Source organism: Lynx rufus, unplaced genomic scaffold (genome assembly GCF_022079265.1).
Source record: "Lynx rufus isolate CCGP_SWC_20201006 ecotype Redwood Valley unplaced genomic scaffold, mLynRuf1.p SCAF_6, whole genome shotgun sequence".
In the NCBI taxonomy this organism is placed as follows: domain Eukaryota; kingdom Metazoa; phylum Chordata; class Mammalia; order Carnivora; family Felidae; genus Lynx; species Lynx rufus.
The window spans coordinates 129106791-129124085 of NW_025814878.1; the positions used below are offsets into that span (position 1 = coordinate 129106791).

General features: G+C 44.1%; 1 protein-coding gene and 1 long non-coding RNA gene across 2 annotated transcripts in view; one reads left to right on the forward strand and one right to left on the reverse strand.

Moving 5' to 3' along the window:
- The window catches only part of NEDD9 (neural precursor cell expressed, developmentally down-regulated 9), a 183746-nt gene that overhangs the window by 96358 nt on the left and 70093 nt on the right, over nucleotides 1-17295 (reverse strand). The gene's annotated exons all lie outside the window — the stretch shown is intronic.
- Nucleotides 1-17295, forward strand: part of LOC124528028 (uncharacterized) — a 32845-nt gene that overhangs the window by 1137 nt on the left and 14413 nt on the right. The gene's annotated exons all lie outside the window — the stretch shown is intronic.

A 17295-nucleotide genomic window follows, 5' to 3' on the forward strand; every position in this document is an offset into this window, starting at 1 on the left:
GGAAACAGAGACACACGAGGAAATATAGCAAAAATCCCACCAACATCAATTGAAATGGAAATCACCTGGGTAGAAAGAGTCTTAACTAAGGGAAATGCCTGCATTACAGATTAAGAAAAGTTTTTTTCACGTTTATTTATTTTTGAGAGAGAGACATAGAGTGCGAGCAGGGGAGGGGCAGAGAGAGAGGGAGACACAGAATCCGAAGCAGGCTGCAGGCTCTGAGCTGTCGGCACAGAGCCCAACACGGGCCTCGAACTCACAAACCGTGATATCGTGACCTGAGGCGAAGTCGGTGGCTTAACCGACTGAGCCACCCAGCTGCCCCTGCATTACAGATTTTAAAAATGAATCCAATTATTATTATTTATGTACTACTGAATTGGCATTCATCCTTTGCCAGCCTACGTTATCGGGGTGGGAGCGTGTTGCACGTGTGTGTGCGCACATGCATGCACACTGTGTCCTCCCTCCTTATCTAAAATGCAAGCTCCTGCGTAAGGAATACAGTCAATGATATCGTAACAGCCATGCAGTGGGACGGATGATGGCCATACTCCTGGTGAACAGGTCTACACTTGTCCAGTCGCTAAGTTGTCCCCGTGAAGCTAACATAACCTTGTGCATCTGCTATGTTAAGAAAAAGTGCAGACCTTAACAAAAACATACAAATAAATAAAAATAAAATGTAAGCTCCTCGAGGGCAGGGATTCATCGAATCCCTAGGACCTATATGTTGAGCGAGTGCCACTGTTCCTGCTGCAGCTGCTTTTGGCCACTCTGAACCCAAATCAATGGTTAAAATCCTGCCAACTCAGACCCGAGCAGGTGTCTCTTCACTTCCATCCCCAGCTCCTTCTGGGGACATTGGCACATCATTATGATGCTTTTGCTCACAGGCCCCTGAGTACTGGGAGGAGGACAGGAAGGGTTTCATCTTCTCTCTTGCCTCAGAAGAACCCTGTAGTAACGTCTTCCAGGCTTCTGAAGGGGAACAGAGCCAGATGATGGCTGTTATGATAGCACAGTGTGTATGTGATGGAAAGCATGAATCCGAAAGAATTTGGAATGAACATAATGGAGTAATAAGGATGAATAGTTCAGTGTAATCTGGTAAAGGAGCATCTAGTCGGAGGATCTGGAAAAGGCTTGATGATGTCAATGAAGACAGGGTCACAGCAGGGTTCCCAGGGCAACCAAGTGCATGTATCAGCCCAGTATGAAAAATTGCCAGGGCACCCGGCCGTGAATCCAAAAGTTAATCATTTTCATTTGCAATCAGGTGCAGGGACAAAACATAAAGTGCAGTCACACTGCCTAGATGTTTATGGGGAAAGCCACCAGTCCCCGTGAGCACTGCCTCTCACCCCTTACACTTAGAATGGAAGTTGCCGGAAGATAGGGGCTTCTGCTTCCGCTCACGTCACTCAGTACTTGACAGGTAGTGAGACTCCGAGGGTTGGGGGCGCGGGGCGGGGGTGGTTTCGTAGGGCAAACGCAAACACAGCCGAGAAAGGGCCACTTGAGTAGAAAGTGGGAAGTTGGAAGACTGCCGTCTTTATTGGACAAAAAGTCAACATTCACGAGGGAGGGGAAAGAAGTGGTGTTTGGGGGTGGGGAAGGGATGGAAGAAGAAATTCTTTAGCTGCAAATCAGGCTCAGGAATGTGGCTCAGGGAACAGAGGGAGTGAAGGAGGAGCTGTTTCTGACACTTTCAGGCAGGGGTGGGAAAGAAGCTGAGGAGAGCAAGTGAAGTGAGGGTTCGGAGGGCAACCCTGGCAGCTCCACAGGGCTGAGGGCGGAGCAAGACCCTGCAATTCCCATCCAGCTCATGCCAGTGCTCTGATTGGACTTTCGCCCGCAGCCATGTTGAGCCACCCCAGTTTGGTGCTGAAGGGCTGCGGTGATGGCGCCTTTCTTTCGAAACGAGTGTGGCTTGAGGGGCGACACTCTGGATTCTACAGCTGATGCATGCTGGGTAGATGCACCCCCCTCTAGGGCAAGGAGGACTCTCTCTGGTGACTTCCCAGCTCATACAGCAATTAGTAACAGCAAATTGTGCTGGTTATTCTCTCTCGACCTCCCTGCCCATTCTGATTCATCTCCTTCCTTTTGTGCTTAGCTGTGTGCCGCAGAATGCCGACCCCGCCCCGGAGGGCCTCTTCCCTTCCACTATCTGGGGCTCAGCCAATGGAAGGCAGCGGGAGAGAGAGGTCGGGGTACTTCTTCCCTGTTCCCTCCCTGCTCCTTCGCCATCTTCGGCAGTTACTCTGTGTCTCCACAGCCTTGGCTTGCGCTGGATCCTGGCAACACCACTTCCTTCTCCCCTGCTGGCCTGGGCTGGTAACAGCTTCCTAGCATTGCCCTTCTCCGGGAGCTGCGACACCCCTGCTTTGTTCCCTTAGCCCCGCCCACATCTCCTTTCTCCACTTTGACTACCTGAATGCCGCGTCCGGAACTAACCGCACTAACTTTGTGAAGTGTTATTACGTGCCAGGCTCTAGGCTCGGTCCTCTGTGTGCACTAACCCCCTGAATCCTCACGACACTTTATTTTTTTAAATTTAAATCCAAGTTAGTTAACATATAGTGTAATAATGCCGGCACTTTACTGATGAGGTTGAGGCCCGGAAAGATTAATCCACTTACCCAAGGTCACAAGTAAATGGCACAGTCAAGGTCTGATCCTGTGCAGCCGCACAGGAGACACCCAACGCTAACCCACCGATCCATTCTACCCCTTTCCCTGCTTAAATCACTTCCTCGGAGCACAGCTAAAAAGGAGAACACGAGACCCAAAGAGCTCCAAAACACATCACAGAAAGGTTCATGTACTAAAGCTTATTCATAGGAAAATCATTCGGATCATAATTCGCTCTTATTTTCTGCCTCATTCTAACAGGGTAGACTATTCCTGTTCCGGTGGGTCCCAGCTTTGGCCGCACAACAGACTCACCTGGGGGAGTTTTAAACTATCCCCTGGCCCAGGCCATGCCCCAGACTAACGAAATCACAACTCTGGAGATGAGACTCAGACGTGGACGATTTTTTTAAACACCCAGGGGATTTCAGCATGCTGCAAAAACGTAGCCCTCGGCAGCAAGTGCTAGAAAGCAAGGCCTATGGGTGAGCAGGCCTGGTTATATAAATAGAGTAATCGCTGACAGCTGCCTGTAGGGAGGGCAAAGAGGAGCTATGGAGGGTTTGCACAAGAACCAAAGCAGGGCGGTGGGGTGGGGGAAGGCATGATCTGGGTTCATTTAATGCCTGGGCAAAGTGATCCAAGGTCTGAGAACATCTTATTTTCTTATTATTATATTAGAGTAATTGTCCTGAGTCACTTGAAAGGCTAGAATTATTGTCAATATGCTTTGTTTATCGAAGCAAGGAAAATGTATACCGTTTAGAAAGCTTTCCACCCCTGAATATGCCAGCAGTAAGGTTATTCTTAAACAGGGTAACTACAGGTATCTGGAAGACTCACTTAAAATACAGTATTTTCGATTGATCTGTAGATGCCAAGTGAAAGAGGAATCGAGGTGTGACAGCACATGTCCATCAAAATACATCCGCTGACCTTTAGCAGAGGCTAAGTTCACCTGCTCCTAATTCATGGTCCCGGCTGACATTTTCATGTGTTTGGGTCCTATCGTTGGTGATTACATAGAGAGGAGGGCTCCTCAGGCCGTGGTAAGAACACAGGACGGGGCCAGTGGTTAGTCCCCTTGGAAATGGTCCTGGCACAGGGAAAATGCAGGCATCGTGTGGTTCAACGTCAGACGCGGTCTTCTAATTGTTATTGTTGGTTGTTCCTTTTGGACTGGGGTTAGGATATTCCAACAATCTGTTCCTGACGGCAGACCAAACAACTTTTATTTCTTTCTTATGTTCTCGCGGTTGGCTTTCTTGTTTATAGGCTTGCCTGCGAAGAGCGGGTGTTGGGGTGTGATACAGCTCGCATGCAGCCCCACAGCTGGTGGGGGTCCGGTGTGGCCCGTGGGCTCGCTGCTCCCCGCCATTGGCTGGGGGCTGTGCACTGACTGAGAGAAATTCAACAAGGGCCATTCCTCTGTGAGCACAGAGCCCCTCCTCTCTCTCCTGCCTCTCCCCCCACCCCTGCAACTCTGCTGCCACCAACCCCTTCCCTCCCTGCCCTCAAAGAACCCTGGTACTGTTTTTGTATTAGCTCACCATGAAACCAAAGATTTCGGCCCAAGTGTAAGGGGAAACGTTGGGCTGTGGCCCCTCGGGAAGGTCTTACACCAGCTAAGTTTCTCATCTGTGGCACTATTGACATTTGGGGCCACGTCATTCCTTGTGGCGGTTACTGCGCTGTGCCTTGTGGGATGTTTAGTGACATGCCTGGTCTCTACCCCCTAGATGCCAGTAGCACTCCCTGAAGTTGTGACAATGGAATTGCCAGTGTCTCCCACTGAGCAAAACTGCCTCTGGCGGAGAGGCACCGTGCTAAGGAAAAGATACATGGAGACCCCAACCTTCCATCTCCAGTGGACACTGGGGTCAAGGACTAAACTAATCTTAATGACTTTTGCCCTAACACCTGACTATGTCTTCCATCTCAACTTTTGTCACAGGGATGAGGAATTAGGCCTGTTCTATATAGATCCCCCACCTCCCCCCCCACTTCCCTGGGTTGACTGGGATATTTCTAGAAGCCAGAGTTTCCCTAGGTGAAACGAGTGGCCTCAGAGTGGCTGATCTTACCTATGGGGCAAGCCAGATACCCTCTGTTCTTCCAGAACCTTCTCCACTCTTTTCTGTTTTGTGCCTCAGGGTCTCACCTTTGTTTTCTAGTTGGAGGGAGAAAGGGGGTGAGGCAGAGCATTTATTCCCTAGCATCCTTCATCCTTCTAGGTGGCTGTGGGTTGGCTGGCTGTGCCCCTGGACCAAAGGTCTCAGCTCTTATTGGGATGTGGGGAGGAAGGCATCTCTCATACTAGCCTGGACTGATGCACTATCCCGTGGTTTTGCTGTGTTCTGCTCTCACTCATAGCTGAGGCTGGCATCAGATCCTCTGAGTTCCTTCTAAATTAGGATAATTTGGATAGGTCCTATACTTCTCTCTGGAACCTTGTCTAATGCACAGTCATGAGGATTTGACATTGGAAATACATGAACTTTCCAGGTCTCTTCTACCCCCGGAGTCTATAATAGTATGGTTGCGTACGGCTATGTGCTCCCTGCTAAGATTTGTGTAGGCGTGAGTTTGTGACCCATTCTGGTTTGGTTGAAGAGGGAATTCTGCGGGGAGCCTACTGGTAAAGTTTCCTCTTAAAAAGAGATGAAAAAGGTTGTTCTCTTTATCCCACCTGTGGACGGTGTGAGAGGATGTGACATCTGGAGCTACGGCAGCCATCTTGCTGTTATGAGAATAGCAGAGTCCAAAGATGAAGGAACCTTGGTTCTTCTTTGTTTTTTAAGTTTTTATTTGCTTATTTTTGAGAGGGAGAGAGTGGAGAAGGGGCAGAGACAGAGGGAGACGGAGAATCCCGAGCAGGCCCTCCACTATCAGTACTGAGCCTGATGCGGGGCTCCAACCTGTGAACCATGAGGTCAGGACCTGAGCTGAAACCAAAAGAGACTGGCTCTTAACCAACTGAGCCACCCTGAGGCTGAAGGGGTCTTGGTTCTTGATGACATCATTCAGCCAATGAATTAACCAAACTCAGAACTACTCTTCTTCCAGAATTCTATTATGCAATAAACGTTCTTATTGTTCAAGCTCATTTTACTTGAGATTTCTGGTACTTGAGGTGTACCCTGAAGTACTCCAATGCCCTGTTTTAGGTGTCCATCTCATTTAACCCACTAATAAACTGGAATCTTTTGTTTGGACCCCCCTTTTCTTGTTGGAATTCTTTTCTTTTCTAGCAACAGTCACCACCCAGGTGACGCCACTTGCTGCTGTAAATTCCATTATCATGCAGACACTCATGACTCCAACCCCATATACACAACTGCCCACTTGACCTGCCCCTGGCATAGCTAATGGATGAGCCCAACTTAACATGTCCCCAACAAACTATTGGTATGCCCTCTTCTTCCTCAGGCTTCTGTGTCTCAGTTAATGCCATCCTCTTCTTCTCCAGGCCAAAATATTAGAGTCATCTGTTACTCTTTTCTTATTCCTTTGTTTGAAATGCTTCCCCTACATCTAATTGTTTAACGTTATGTTCCAAACATTTGTTTCTTACCTGTCCTGAGCACGTCAGCCCGAGTGAGTGCTCGAAAACAAGTCAGATCTTGTGACTCCCCTGCTCCAAACCCTGCAGTGACTTCTGTGTCCCTTAGACCACACACACTCTCCAAAGTCATCATGCTGGCCTGCAATGCCCCATATGTGTTGTGCCCTAGACCCCTCTCCAGCTAACTCTTTACTGCAACCATATGGCCTCTTTATCTTCCTCAAACACGTGGAGCAAAATGACCTTCACACTTACTACTCCCCATTCTGGAATGTTCTTCTGCCAGCTTGCCTCAAATCGCCTCACTTACTTCCTTTAGGCCTTTGCTGAATTGTCACTGCCTCCGAAAGAACTTCCTTTGCCACCACCTAAATTAGCATTCCTTTTCATTCTCTGCCTCTTTGCTCTGCTTTATTTTGATTCTTGCAATTCACCACCCCTTGACGATCTATTACATATGTGTTTACTGCTTATTATCCATCTCTCTGACTTGCATAGGAACTCCGTGGGAGCAGGGATTTCGTTTTGCTCACTGCTGTGTCTTCTGCACTTAAAACAATACGTGGCTGTGGTAAGATTTGCTGGGTGAATGAATGACTCAAATGGCGCCATCCCCTTAGGGTACAGCAGAGAGCTTAAGTGGAATCTTAGGTTACAGAGAAGGGAGAAGAGCAGCTAAGATTAGAACCCAAGACTTGACTCTTCTGGTTTGGGGCTTCCATGACGTCGCACTGTCACCTACATGAATAAGTTCATGATCATTTTTTTTCTTCAAAGGTAATTTGCAATTTTACAGGGAACTGAGTCATCAAGTGCAGACATGGGTTTCCAATTAGGCAGCTTGTGTCAGCAAACTAGAAGGGGAGATTGTGTGTGTGTGTGTGTGTGTGTGTGTGTGTGTACAGGGGTGGAAAGTAGTGGTGGGGGGTGACAAGAGGTGCACGGGGCCTTCCTGGGTTTTGAAATCAGATCACATCATAAAACTACCCCATAGAACCAGTCTATATGTAACCTGGACACTTCTCTGCCCTATAGCAAGGGTCAGGGGTAGAGTAGGTGTATCATCAGGAAGGAGTCAGCTTTCTAAGGATGTTGGAATTGATGAGAGAGAATGATTTATACAATCTCTTTCAGACTTCTAGATCTCAAAATGGGTGGAAGAGAAATTAAGGAAGCTAATAGTAAAGCTAGCTGTGGGAGATTTGCCTACATGTTGAGATCCTGTGTTGGGTATGTCTGAGGCAAACTCTCAAATACGACATTCAAAGAGTAGAAAGGGGAGTCTGTGTTCAGTATCAGGGTCAGGTCTTTTAAGAACAAACCTCCTAGAGCACCTGGGTGGCTCAGCCAGTTAAGCGTCTGATTCTTGACTTTGGCTCAGGTCATGATCTCATAGTTCATGAGTTCGAGCCCTGCGTTGGGCTCTGTGCTGACACCATGGAGTTTGCTTGGGATTCTTTCTCTCCCTCTCCCCTGCTGCCTCTCTCTCTCTCTCTCTCTCTCAAAACAAACATGCTTAAAAAAAAGAACAAACATCCTTCCAGCAAATTCAATTCAGCCTGTGATACTCAAATTGATGTGAAGCATATGTGAAGGTGTTAACCAGGTAGCCTAGTTTGTTATATAAGCTAATAATTAAATCTACCCTTTATCGGTTGCTTACTATGTTCCAGATGCTGTGTTAAGTGCCGTTAATGATAAAATCAACACCCATTGCTAACATTTATTTGTTGCTTAAAATATGACAAGATATCTCTAACTGTTTAGCAAGCTCATCATACCCTCATGAGGGTCCTTACGAAGGAAGTACTAGTATTTTCTGCATTTTGCTGATCAAAAAGCTGAGTTGAATAGGGATTGTGTATTTCTGAAGATTGCTCAGCTCTAAATGGTGGACCTGGGATTTGAACCCAGCCAGTCTGAACCATGGCCTGTGCTATCTTAAACTGTATACTTGTGCTCTCTCATTTAATGCTCAAAATTCTAGGAAATAGGTACTATCATCCCCTCTTTATAGTCCCTGCATTGTATTGCTGTAAAACAATACTGGGGTTTAAGACTCTGGTGCCTTTAGCTTGTCAGTCTTGAAGAAACTGGTTGTTCTCCTTTATAGTTTGTGACTGAGAAATGTTTACAGTTCTCTATGCACTAAGAACTAAAAAAAATTCTGCCAAGAAAAATTAAAGAAGATCTAAATAAGTGGGAAGATAGAATTTATTCATGGATCAGAACACTCAATATTGGTAAGACGTAGTTCTCCCCAGATTGATTTATAGAATCAGCACCATCCCAATCAAAATCTCAGTAAGCATTTTTTGTAGAAATTGACAAGTGGATTATAAGCTTCATATGGAGACACAAAGGACCTAGAATAGCAAAAGTAAAACAAAACAAAAGAAAAAAAATTTACAAAAGAAGAATCAAATTTGAACACTGGAGCTCAAGACTTATTAGAAAGCTACACGAATCAAGACAGTGTGTTATTGGCTTAAAGATAGGTCAAGGGAACAGAAATAACATACATGGACAATTGATTTTTGACAAAGGAGAAAGAAAATTTGGTGGGGAAACATGGTCCTTCCAACAAATGGTGCTGGTACAACTGGATATCCACATAGAAAATAATGAATTTCAATCTATACCTTCCATCATGTAAATATTAACTCAAAATGCATCAGAGATAAATGTAAAACCTAAAGCTGTGAAACTTCTAGAAGAAAATATAGGAGAAAATGTTTGTGACCTTGGATTAAGTGAAGATTTCTTAGCCACCACACTGAGACGCATAGTCCATTAAAAAAAAGTTAATAAATAGGACTTCATTACAATTAAAAATGTCTACTCTTCCAAAGACAATGTTAAGAGAATAAAGACAAGCTAGACACTGGAAGAAAATATTCACAGTACATACATTTGACAAAGCAATTGCATCCAGAATAGATAAGAAAGTCTTGACACTCAATGAGAAGAAAACAAGCCAATTAAAAAATAGACAAGATATATGAATAGTCATTTTATTAAAGAAGACTTCCAGATGTCAACTAAGCACATGAAGAGATGCTGAATAAAACCATAGGAAGGTATCACTGTACACCTATCACTGTACAACTATATGGATGGCTAAAATCAAAAGAAAAATCGAACCATACATAGTGTTGGCAGGGATGTGGAGGAACTAGACTAGAATTCTCACGTACCACTGATGGAAACGTAAAATGGTACAACCACTTTGGAACACAGTTTGTCAGTTTCTTCGAAAGTTAGACACACATCTACCATGGAACCTACTCATCCATCCTAGGAATTTGTCCAAAAGAAAACAAAGCACACCCAAAAAACAAATAATCCAGTGAAGAAATGGGCAAAAGACATGAATAGACACTTTTCCAAAGAAGACATCCCGATGGCAAACAGACACATGAAAAGATGCTCCACATCGCTCATCATCAGGGAAATACAAATCAAAACCACAATGAGATACCATCTCACACCAGTCAGAATGGTTAAAATTAGCAACTCAGGAAACAACAGATGTTGGCAAGGATGTGGGGAAAGAGAAACACTTTTGCACTGTTGGTGGTAATGCAAACTGTGCAGCCACTCTGGAAAACTGTATGGAGGTTCCTCAAAAAATAAAAATAGAGCTACCCTATGACAGGGCAATTGCACTACTAGGAACTTACCCAAAAGATACAAAAATGCTGATTTGAAGGGGCATATGCTCCTCAATGTTTATATCAGCATTATCAACAACGGCCAAATTATGGAAAGAGCCCAAGTGTCCATCCACTGATGAATGGATAAAGAAGATGTGGTATATACATACAATGGAACACTCTCGGCGACGAAAAAGAATGAAATCTTGCCATTTGCAACAACATGGATTGAACTAGAGTGTATTTTGCTAAGTGAAATAAGCCAGTCAGAGAAAGACAAGTATCATATGATTTCACTCATATGTTGAATTTGAGAAACTCAGCAGATGAACATAGGGGAAAGGAAGGAAAAATAAGATAAAAACAGAGAGAGAGGAAAACCGTAGGAGACTCTTAAATACAGAGAACAAACTGAGGGTTGCTGGAAGGGGGGATAGAGCATGATGGGCATTAAGGAGGGCACTTTTGGGGATGAGCACTAGTGTCACATGTAAGAGATGAATCACCGGGTTCTACTCCTGAAGCCAAGACTATACTGTATGGTAACTAACTTGAAAATAAGTTAATGAAAAAGAAAAGAAAAAAAAGCACGTGTCCATGCAAAAATGTTTCTGCAAATGTTTACAGAACTTTATTTCTAATTGCCTCCAACTGGGAACAATCCAGGTATCTATCAACAGGTGAATGGATAAACAAACACACTGTGGTCCACTCCTACAAGGAATACTATTCAGCAACAATGAGAAAATGAACTATTGATACGCACCACAACATGAATGAATATCAAAATAATTATGCTCTGCAAAAGAAGCCAGGAAGAAAGGGTATATATTGTATGTTTCATTTATATTAATATCTAGGAATTGCAAACTAATGTATAATGGCAGAAAGCAGATTGGTGGTTTCCTGGGGATGGGATGGGAGGTGGAAGGGGCAGAAGGTGGGATTATAAAGGAACACAAGAGGGGCACCTGGGTGGCCAGTCAGTTAAGCATCCAACTCTTGATTTGGGCTCAGGTCATGATCTCACTGTTCAAGAGATTAAGCCCCACATCCAGCTCTGTGCTGACAGCATGCAGCCTGCTTGGGATTCTCTGTCTCTGCTCCTCCTCCGTGCATTCTCTCTCTCTCTCTCTCTCTCTCTCTCTCTCTCTCTCAAAATAAACAAACATTAAAAAATAATTATTAAAAAATATAAAGGAGCACAAGAAAACTTCTGGGGATCATGGATATGTTTGTTATTTTGATAGTGATGATGGTTTTACAACTGTATATGTGTGTCAACATTATCAAAACGTACATCTTAAATATGTGTAGTTCATTGTATGCCAATCATACCTCAATAAAACTGCTAAAAAAAAAAACCCAGAGAGTTAGCACTTACAGACTTAGGAATATACGTGTGAGGACACAAGAGTATACAAACCCTTCCCTAGGTACACAGGGAGACACAGACACACACATGTGCACACACACACAAATCTAAAAACTCGAAGAGACTGCGGATAATGCTGTCAAGTTTTCAGGCCATATTCTTTATCCTCTTCATTCCTGCCCTCTGTGTATAGTTTTATACATAGTTTTATTCCTAGGTTCTGTAGTAGAGCCTTCTGACTTTATTTTCACTTCAAAAGGCTTTGTGTGAAATCTAATGCCTTGAGTGCACAAGACTGCAGACAGAACTGTGGGGTTGGGAGTGGAAAGGGACAGGGGTAAGATGCTAACCTATCACCCAGCAGGTGAGAGGTGCCACCTAACCTTTCAGCTTCTGGAAGCTGAGTTTTGTAATGAGCTGTCACTGTATTTATCACCTAACAATTACTGCAATTGGATAAGGTGCGAGAAAACCTGGAAAACATTACTCTGTCAACTATTCGGTATCTTTGATGAAGCTGTCTGTGGCAGGGTCCCAGATACAATAGAAAATCGGCACGCGGCCTGTTAAAGTGGTTTAGGTTCTTTCCTTCCCTTTATTCTGCAGGCTGCTTCTGGCTTACAATATGGCAATTGTTCTGTCAATTATTAGAACATCCTGATCTTGACTTTACATATGGTTCCGTCAAAATTGCACGAGGCTGGTTCAGCGACAGTTCAAGAAGAGCAGAGTGAAGCCTGAGCTGTGGCTACATAATAGTACTGCATGCCCAGGTGGACTCCAGAAGGTGGTGTTTACCTTGAAGAACACATCATGGTCTCAGGTCTCTCAGGTTCATAAAAGGGATTTGGTTGGCGTGCTTAGGGTGGGACCAGCTCATAGCCGTCAGATACAATGACAGTAATTTAAAATAATAATTACCACTGGCAGATAGACCAGAAAGCATTGAGACAGTTCTGTCAGGAGGAACCAAATTATCACAGGGTTGCCTGGCGTCCACAGAATCAGAAGAAAAGGGCTCTTAATTGATCTTAGAGTGTTGCTGTCAATGGCTTGGGCACTCTTGCTCCTAACAGAGATAGTCTCATCAAGGGAACCATAATGCTTTGGCCAACACTGCTAAGACTGTGTCTTCTTTAGGTGCTTCCATGTTGATGGACTGTGCCATCCAGAGGGCCTCTATGACCCTCTGGCTCTTTTTCCTGCTCTTTTGGTTAACCAACTCCTTCATTCACATAGTCTTAATCCAAACAGTTACAATGCAGTTAGTAAGTTTTCTGCTTACTAACTTATAATCACATGTACATCCTTCTCATTACCGTACCCCTAGATCAGTGGGACTGAAGTCTGAGATGCTTTTACCTCTTCTATTTTTTTTTTAATTTTTTTTTCAACGTTTATTTATTTTTGGGACAGAGAGAGACAGAGCATGAACGGGGGAGGGGCAGAGAGAGAGGGAGACACAGAATCGGAAACAGGCTCCAGGCTCTGAGCCATCAGCCCAGAGCCCGACGCGGGGCTCGAACTCCCGGACCGCGAGATCGTGACCTGGCTGAAGTCGGACGCTTAACCGACTGCGCCACCCAGGCGCCCCCTATTTTTTTTATATATAAATGGATGGTTTCTTGGCTTCCTTCCACAATTGGCCAATTACATCCTTTCTGTTTTACTAGGTTTATGCACTTTATGTATGCCTTTTACTAGTTTAACTCTGAGAGCTGCCTTATTTCCAAGTTCTTTGGAGGTACCTAACAAGCCTGCCTCCATTTCTCTTGCTCACCATGCTGACCATTGATCTGAGTCCAAGCTTTGCCATAAACTATCATGGGATTCAGCAAATCCATTCGTCTCACTGGCTTCATTGTGACTGTTAGTAACGTGGACACAATGTTCCCCCAACTCACAAGGATGAAAAATTTTTATAAAAAAGGGGAAGTATTGAGAATGAGGTAAAAAATTGAAAAATAAAAGCACATGTAATTACATTCTGCACTATTTTTAATACCTTATCAGTGAATCTAGGAAATGTGATTGTGCTTTGGTTAAATGAAGTAATATAATTTGGCACTCACTCTATAAATCTAATTCTATTATTACTGTTATTTATGTATTTTATGTAATAAAATACATTATGTGTAATAATGTTTAGTTTAAACCAGCACCTTAGTTTCCAGCCAAGTGGCATGTATTATTTTTATTTCTTTTCCCTCCCTAAAACTGATGAAAACTAACATAAAGCCTTTAACGACTCCACATCAAAACTCCAGGTGAAAATTTTAAGATTCAGGCAAAAAATCCAGATATACAAACTTTGTGATGATAAAGTCAGACTTTAAAAAATAGGTATGCACCTGAGGGATCAATAGACATTGATATAGATGGTCAGAAGTGTGGCAAAGGTTCTGGGGTGCCTGGGTGGCTCAGTTGGGTAAGCATCTGACTCTTGGTTTTGGCTCAGGTCATGATCTCGCAGTTCATGAGATCGAGCCCCACATCGGGCTTTGTGCTGCCAGTTCAGGGGCCTGCTTGGAATTCTCTCTCTCTTCCTCTCTCTCTGCCCCTCCCCTGCTTGTGCACATGCTTAGTCTCTCTCTCAAAATAAATACACTTAAAAAAAAAAAAAAGAAAGAAATGTGGTTCATCCGGATTCCCACACAGGAGTTCTTTCCACTCGGGTTTTCCACTGTTCTCCAGATAGTGTTTAGAACCTGTCAAAGAGACCATGCCTGCACCCATTTCTTTATCCTCTATTAGGTATTTTCTGGCAGTCTCTGTCTCTTCTCATTTGAACTCAGTCGTGGGGAGGACAATCTTTCAAGACATATCCTCCATGAGCCAACATAATGGTTACAAACCAGGCTGACCCCATCCAGACTTTCTCTCCCTATCAGCTGTCTCCACCCTGTAAGCTATCTTGACAGAATCAAGAACAATATTCAAGGCTTACTAGGTGACTTTTGGCCTCTGAAGAAAGCTTTACAGTGTATTCTGTTTCTATTTTTCTTGACTTTCCGCAAAGTAATTTTATATCCTTAGGAGCCAAGAAGCATTTCCCATAATTAGGGTTTGCTACTGGCGCTTCCTCCTTGAAACATTCATCTGTCCAGCTCTCAGATGGACAGGACTGCATCGGAACTGTGGGTTTTGGAGCAGGGTGGTCATAGTCCTCCTCACCCTGGAGTCCTGGATAGAAAGTTCTAGAAACAATGCTGCAACTGTATCTTGAGATTTTATGAGCCTTTTTATACATTAATTGGAACTAATAGGAATGGGCAAGAGGCCTTTTGGCCAGCACTGAATTGAGCTGTCACTGATTGGCTCTGTGTAACTCTGGGTCTCGGTTGCCTCAACTAGAAAACACTCGAAGGCATTGAAAGCCAAGGGGCATCTAAGGACTCTCTGAGACAAACACTATTAGCATCTGTGTACTTGTCAACATTTGTCAGCCATCTCTGGATCAGTGGAATGCTGGTGGACCAATTCTCCACTTTCCTGGCCTGCTTGCTGAAACGTCCCATACCTTTTCTCTCTTTATCTATGCTGCTGGAAGGGAAGGGCTCTGAGATGGTGGAAGACGCCCAGATGCCTGAGGATAGCTGCCCAGGAGAGCCAGTGACTATCACAGGAGTGAGAACACAACTGTATTGTGCTGCAATGCCAAGATTATAGGGCTTACTCATTACTGCAGCTCATTGTAATACTAACCTGACTAATGTGTTCTTCCGGCCCTAAAATTCTGTGTAGCTAAAGAATGGCAGAGTACAGAGCTGAGTCAGAAAGAGATGTGAATACAAGAAAGAAGCACTAGATGTAAACCTACTACTTAATTGGATGTTGTACTCGAAGATGCTTCTCTAAGTGAGCCAGGGAAAGAGCAAAGGACTCTAGGTAATATTTAAAGGTTAGGGGATGCATGGTTCCTCTAGTGTAACGAGGACTCAGTGTGTGTTACAAGGCCCTAGTCAAACCCAGAGGAATATTTTTTAAAAGAAAATAAAGGCAAGTTGTAGGGAACCCTCCTTCATCGATAAGAACTCAGAGTAGGTCTAAGGATAGAAGAAGCTCACCAACTCCCAGACTTGTGGTGTTAGTATGGAAACAATGAGCACAGAGCCATCTTGGACTTCTCGCTGATCGTAATGCTTCTGTTGTGCTACTTCTAGAATTTTTGTTGTTGCCATAGGGAAAGGGACCACTTCTGGGTGGCTGCTGATCATTTGGGAAAAACAGACCATTTCTCTCATGTTCTCAGTTCAATCCATTTTCAGAATGGATTCCCACAGATAACGTTTTCGTCTTGACTTATTTTTACTGAGTGAAAGTACCATTTTCGAGAAACCCCCAAAGCTTCATATTTTAGAACAAATGAGGCCTCATTCTGTGGGAAAAGAAAGCCACAGAAGACACTGGGAAACCACATGGCCCCATGTTAAATCAGGGGAAGTCTGGTAGGGATGTGAAAGCCCGTCTGCGCTCAGGGGTCACTTTCTGTGTTCCAGCTCCTGTTTACTTTCTGGACCCCGGTCAGGTGTCTTTTTGACAGTATAATTTCTGCAGCACAGATGGGCTTTGTGATCCCTAATCAAACACAGAAAGCCTTTAGCAATCCCATCCAGAGGAACTCCATTTACCTTGACTTAGATGAGAAAGTTAAATCTCTGTCCAGACGGAGCTTCTTTGCAGGACACGCAGCTCTTACACCTGCAACTCTGAATATGCTTCCCATTTTCCAGACAAGCTCAGGGGATCTGCATCCCCCAGTAAAATTCCTGTCTGCACTAAATTGCCTTGTAGCAGTGATTTATACCTCAATAAAACTACATCTTGAAAAGAAGAATTGGTTTGATTCTATAGCTGACATAATTTATGCATGTTTTAGCTTTGGAATGCACAGTATTTATACAAGGGGAGAAGTCTTTGTGATGAGATGTGTACATCTACATCCACAGAACTAAATGACAATGAAGACAGCGGAAATGTCCCCAGGCATCTAAGCACTGAACTCCCATTCTTACTGACACAACACCCACAGCCTCAAGCATGGGGCCTCAAGATTTTCCAGGTATCAGAAACCCCCATGGGGCTTGCTAAAATTACACATGCCTGGTCTTCACCTTAGACCTCCTGATTTAGATTCACTGTGAATGGGATCCAGGAATCTGTTTTGACAATCTTCACCAGTGATTCTGATCACACCAGAATTTGAGAAACATCACTTCTCAGCCTTTTGGCTAAGATCAAGTGCAGAATTTGAGAAACAGTTTCCCTCATGTTAGGAGACCAAATGCCTATTTCTGGTTTGAAATTGGTTACCACTGATTAATTATTTGCTTAAAGAAAGGGAAGGAAACGTACACTTTTGGAATGCCTTCTTTGTCAAGCATGTGCCCGACACCCTGAAGTGTATTTTTTTCTTTGAATCTTTCCAACAGTCTAACAAAGTTGGCTTACTTATCCTCATTTTGCAGAAGAGACATTGGAGATCTGGAGAGGGTAAAGAGTATTAGTAAATAGTGGGGAAGAGAGTTGAACCCAGATCTCTTTGTCTCCAAATAGCATACTCTTCCCATGAGGCCATACACCCTGACCATTCTGCTGGGCATTTTTGATGCACCCAGAATTGGGCCAAGTGTTTTAGGGTTCATAATAGGTCACCATTTAAACTACTGAGAGGTATTATGAGAAATTTCTTAAGAAGATGATGGTAAATCTATTCATTCACATGGGGAACCTCTGCTTCCTTATACTGTAGACACCCAGTGCACTGACCAGAGACTCCACTTGACTGAGCAATCCTCTGTCAGCTCCCAAAGACCAGGTGATTGGCAACTCTCAACTGAGTCTGCCTGAGATTGTCCTCAGCTGAAGAGAGCCTGTTCATGAATATCATGCCTCTTTCCTGGGGGCAGCCCACACCCCATGACTAGTCCTTGCAGGAGTAAAATGGCCTAGTGCCCTTGCTTCAGTTCCAAACAACTCTCCACGTGCCTGGAGAGTTCTGTGGTCATCCTGGGCCTTGACCATGACTTCACTGCAGTCCCCTTATGCCTAATTCTGCT